Genomic DNA, 5,130 nt, shown 5'->3' with positions numbered 1-5,130 from the left:
TCACAGTCCTGAAGTGTAGCAGAACCCATTTTTTGACAGTGAGATAACCCTTAATGAAACATGCCATCTGGAAATATTCTTGTTTTTTGGAAGCAAACTTCCCAATCACCCTTGTTTTAAAAAAAAAGTTCACTGACAATAGGGTTGGACTAAAAAGGCAGTTCTCTATAAGAACGCTCATTCACAGAGGAATGTAGGAAATGCCCACAATTAACCACAGAATTGCTCAGAAGTACGGAAATTAGCAAAATTCAATACAAATACTCTACCTTAGGAAGACAGAGATTGCTTTGATGCAGGAAAGTAGCTGTTCTTAACTTTCAAATATCCTTAAGCACCCCTTGATTTTTTGAGTACTTTCGAGTTCTTGTTCAGAGATTAACACATACAGTATACGTCAATGCTGTGTAGTAATAACTATACATACAGTATATGCAGTTTCAATGGACCAGAAGTGCCAAACAATTGTACAGAAGATCAGCACCATTTTTGTAACAGGCTGGCCTTTTACTTGCAATAATAAGGTAAGAAAAAAGCAAATGCTGGGGACCATATAGTCATTCAAGCATCCAAACAATTCATTAAGAAAATAAATTGAAATCAATCTACACAAGAGCATAAAAAGACTTATAAACATTTCTGAATTATTATTAAGAGCATTTCTGTGAATCATCTGCCATTAACAAATTTGCCTTGGAATGTAAAATGAATATATATTTTGATGCACATCTGGCTTGAGTTGTATTACACTTTGGGGCACCAATAGTTGATAGTTTCCATGTCATTATCCCTAAGCACAACAAATGTGTAACATTAACAAGCGGTTCACTATGCCTGCCATTAGTCAGATCGAGTGAGGAATTTTGCAGTTAATCAGTACTGCTTTGATCTTTGGAAGTCGATTCAAAATCAGGAAATACAGTATTAACAACAGAATCAGAAGTGCATTTGGTGTATTTTGTGTTTGATAAAATGCTTGTATTGTTATGTTGCACATAATTGCATAAAGAACGTAGTTAATGTATTTCAGGTGCAGCACTTCTCTGGTTTTGTTTTGTAATCTTAAAGACATTGTTATGTTTCAGGGACTGTGAGTGAGTTGATCATCCTGTTAGAACGATTAAGCAAATGTCATCTGGCCTTACAATGTAAAATTAATATGTATTTTCCCATCTAGTTTGAGATTCTTATCTTGGACTATTTATAGAATTCCAGTATTTAATGGTATACTTTTATACAAATGTACCATTTTTTAAAATTTGAATTATAAGCAATGCGGACTCATTTGATATTATAAATACTAAGGCATGAAACGTTGTAACTTCTGTAGGTAAACTGCAGCATTCATTACTTTTAATTTCAAGGATCCAGGAGCACATGATGAAATAGTGCCATCTAGGGATAGACATTGGTAAAGATCCTCTTATGAACCTGGAATGCAATATTTCAATGTTTTATGCTTAATAAGATAAGTCTTTAGTTTCATTTGTGCTTTAAAATCTAAATGCATGAGAATTTGAGAGATATATGGCATGCTCCAGACTTTTTATACTATGGGTGAACTAGGAGAGAAAAACCATCATAGAATAAGTTACTGATTGTGTAATGTCATGTCATTTGCAAAACTGCTTTATACCATATGGTCCCACGAGACCGGAGTCTACCTGACAAGCAACGAGCACAAGGCAGGGTACACCCTGGACAGGGCACCAGTCCTTCGCAGGGCAAGTGCAAGCCAATCATACATGGGGACAATTTGGAGGCCACAGTAAAGGCCAAGGGGGGAAATTTGGCCCGGACACTGGGATATTAATTAATTGCTTACACTTATATAGTGCTTTTCTGGACACTCCACTCAAAGCGCTTTACAGGTAATGGGGATCCCCTCCACCACCACCAATGTGCAGCCCCACCTGGATGATGCGACGGCAGCCATAGTGCACCAGAACGCTCACCACACACCAGCTATCAGTGGGGAGGAGAGCAGAGTAATGAAGCCAATTTATAGATGGGGATTATTAGGAGACTATAATGGGTAAAGGCCAATGGGAAATCTGGTCAGGACACCAGGGTTACACTCCTACTTTTTCCGAGAAATGCCCTGGAATTTTTAATGACCACAGAGAGTCAAGACATTGGTTTTACGTCTTATTCAAAGGACGGCACCTGTTTACAGTATAGTGTCCCCGTCACTATATTGGGGCATTAGGACCCACATGGACCGCAGGGTGAGCACCCCCTGCTGGCCCCACTAACACCTCTTCCAGCAGGAGCCTTAGTTTTTCCCAGGAGGTCTCCCATCCAGGTACTGACCAGGCTCACACCTGCTGAGCTTCAGTGGGTTGCCAGTTGTGAGTTGCAGGGTGATATGGCTGCTGGCTATGACTCCCTGCTCTTATCAAGAAATGGCCAGGGATCTTTAATGACCGCTGAGAGTCAAGACCTCGGTTTAACGTCTCATCCAAAAGACAGCGCCCACTGCAGTATAGTGTCCCCGCCACTATACTGGGGCATTAGGACCCACACAGACTGCAGGGTAGGCACCCCCCGTTGGTCCCACTAACCAGCAGCAACCATAGCTTTTCAGGAGGTCTCCCATTCAGGTACTGGAAGGCTCAATCCTGCTGAGCTCAAGTGGGCTGCTGGGAGCTGCAGGGTGATAGAGCTGCTGGCCGATTGTGTAATGTGTCTTCCTTAAAATAAATGTTCTACACCAATTGTAATAACCCTGCACAGACAAATGTCATATCTGTCATAAAAAAGATCCAGAAAGGTCACATTAATTCACCTCTATGCTGTCCTTCAAATAACACCCTTCATAAATATATCTATTGCAAAATTCAGTTACTGTAAGACGTGCAGTGGAACTACCTAGAGGCCTCTGGATATTTCCTGTTTCCCTGGGGTAGAAAATGAGGTAACTCTTAGAAGACATTCTGTAGCATCATCATGGTGTTAGGTCTAAAGACTGCAGGCAAATGGTCATTGGCCAATCTGCCGTTCCATGTTCACTTAAAAGGGTTTGACCAAATTGCTGAATCTGTGGTTTGAGCTTAAGTGATGACATTAGACTCTAACAACAAAACAAAAGTTAAAAAAACAGACAAGATCATTTGGCCAGTCTAACCCTTTTAATAGTTGGTACTGTAATTGATCCATTCATTTTACAGGGACATTTCTTGAAAGAATCCAGGGTATTGGCTTCAACAAGATGGCGGGGCAGTTTATTGGATACTCCTAATTGTGACCACAAGCAGGTACGCACACTTTGCTGAAAGCCAATATTTTTATTGTCCAGCCCATGCAAGTTGATATGAGCATATTGGTGTACTGACATCAACTGCTTAATCATCACCTGATTATAAACCCTCAACATGCAAATGGCAAAAAAGGACTATAAATCAAATCTTCATCCTGCCCTTCAATCATTTGCTTCTGGCAGGTGGAATGTTTTAATATAACCACATCTACTCTTATCTATCAAGACACAGTTACTGCAGATTTTCAGAGGTTACAAAATAAAGCTTATCTTAAAAATATATATTCTTAAAAAAACATGGAGTTGTTTACTCTTCTGATATTTTTTATGCTCCTTTTACAGTTGTTCCAGTAAATATTTATTTGATTGCATTTACAGTGCAACTAGATATTATCTGGTGTATCTTAATAGGATTTCTGGAAAACAGATCACTGTAGGTACAGCCATACTTTGTGGAAAATAGGTTTATTAAAAAAAGAGGTCTTTTCAGAGGGCCCAAGACCTGAAACCTATGAAAAAAATAACCCACACAGACAGAATCATGTACAAATGACAAAACTGGAGCTCAGCTCTAAAGCCCAATGTACTCTGACTCATGAAAGTGTTTTGGAGTGCAGCACTTTATCATAAAAAGCTTTCTGAAACGAAATTGCATGAAATTCGGGTAATTTTACCCATTACGTAACTTTCATTTCCACTTTACTTTCAAATGTTCTTAATTATTCCATCTCCTTTGTTTCCATGTCACCTTTGGCTATGACATTACAAAAAAAGCAGCATTATTATTTCTCCTGCTCTTTTATGTGAAAATTGTTTGAGTCATTAAAGCTTTTCTTCACCTCTTGGTCGATCTGGCCACACATCAACAACTGCTGCTGCTCTAGTTTTCCTGCAGCTGAAACCCACTCAGAGCCCAACTAGTAACATCAAACGTACTGTATAAAAGGGGTTAAAGCTTTTATCCAAAATACATTTAAAGGAAAGGGAGACATTAGCAGAATTAGCAGGATATTCACTGATCAAACATTATTATGGGTTTGTTTCTTCCAAATTGTTTATAGCTTTTAGTTCACAGCTGGTAAAAGCTAATGAATAAAAACACAATGGGTTTAAACACAATGTGCAGAGAAATCAAGTATCATGAGTATCATGAGTACTAGTTAACTCAGATAAAAGTGTACAGGTTATCAAGACCTAGGTCTGCTTTAGTTTGTGCTAAAAGTATCTTCTTTTTTGTTTCTAAATCTAAAATAAAACAAAATTGACTCTAGATGTATTGCAGATGTAGATATGATTGTTTGACAATATCGGATCAGTTATGCTGGGCCAATACTTTCCTGGTGAGCCACGCAAATAACAACCATGAAGCAAAACAGTTTTTGCATTAAGAAGCTTATTAATTTTAAGTTACGATATCACACTGTTTCATAAGCCTTAAACAACCATCACAACTGTTTCTTAAATCTTAAACCTCAAACTCTTTTGTTTTTACTATGTAAGGCGTATTTAAGCTGTTCCAAGGCTCTTTAAAAATGTCTTTTGGTTTCTAAAAAAACATTTTAATGAGAGAAATTTCAGGATAGTCACAGCTACAGGGATGTTTAAGGTTTTAGACTACACACAAATATGTAAAGACTGGAAATATAGTTTATCACAGGCTTAGGTCTCCGACAAAACTAACAATCAAGCGGTCTATTGAAGTCAAAATCTGTAGGACAGTTCACAGTTCACAGAATTCTTAGGCCTATGGAAACAGTTTGCAGAATTCTTAATCAGACGCTTACATTATACTGTGCATAAGGTTCTGTCACTGCCCCCAAGAGAACTGGCGCGTAGTAAAACAGAACGTAAACCACATAGACACAGGTCAG

Source organism: Atractosteus spatula, chromosome 6 (genome assembly GCF_055471065.1).
Source record: "Atractosteus spatula isolate fAtrSpa1 chromosome 6, fAtrSpa1.hap1, whole genome shotgun sequence".
Classification (NCBI taxonomy): domain Eukaryota; kingdom Metazoa; phylum Chordata; class Actinopteri; order Semionotiformes; family Lepisosteidae; genus Atractosteus; species Atractosteus spatula.
The sequence above is the reverse complement of the archived record's forward strand: the minus strand, read 5'-3'. Positions refer to the sequence as shown.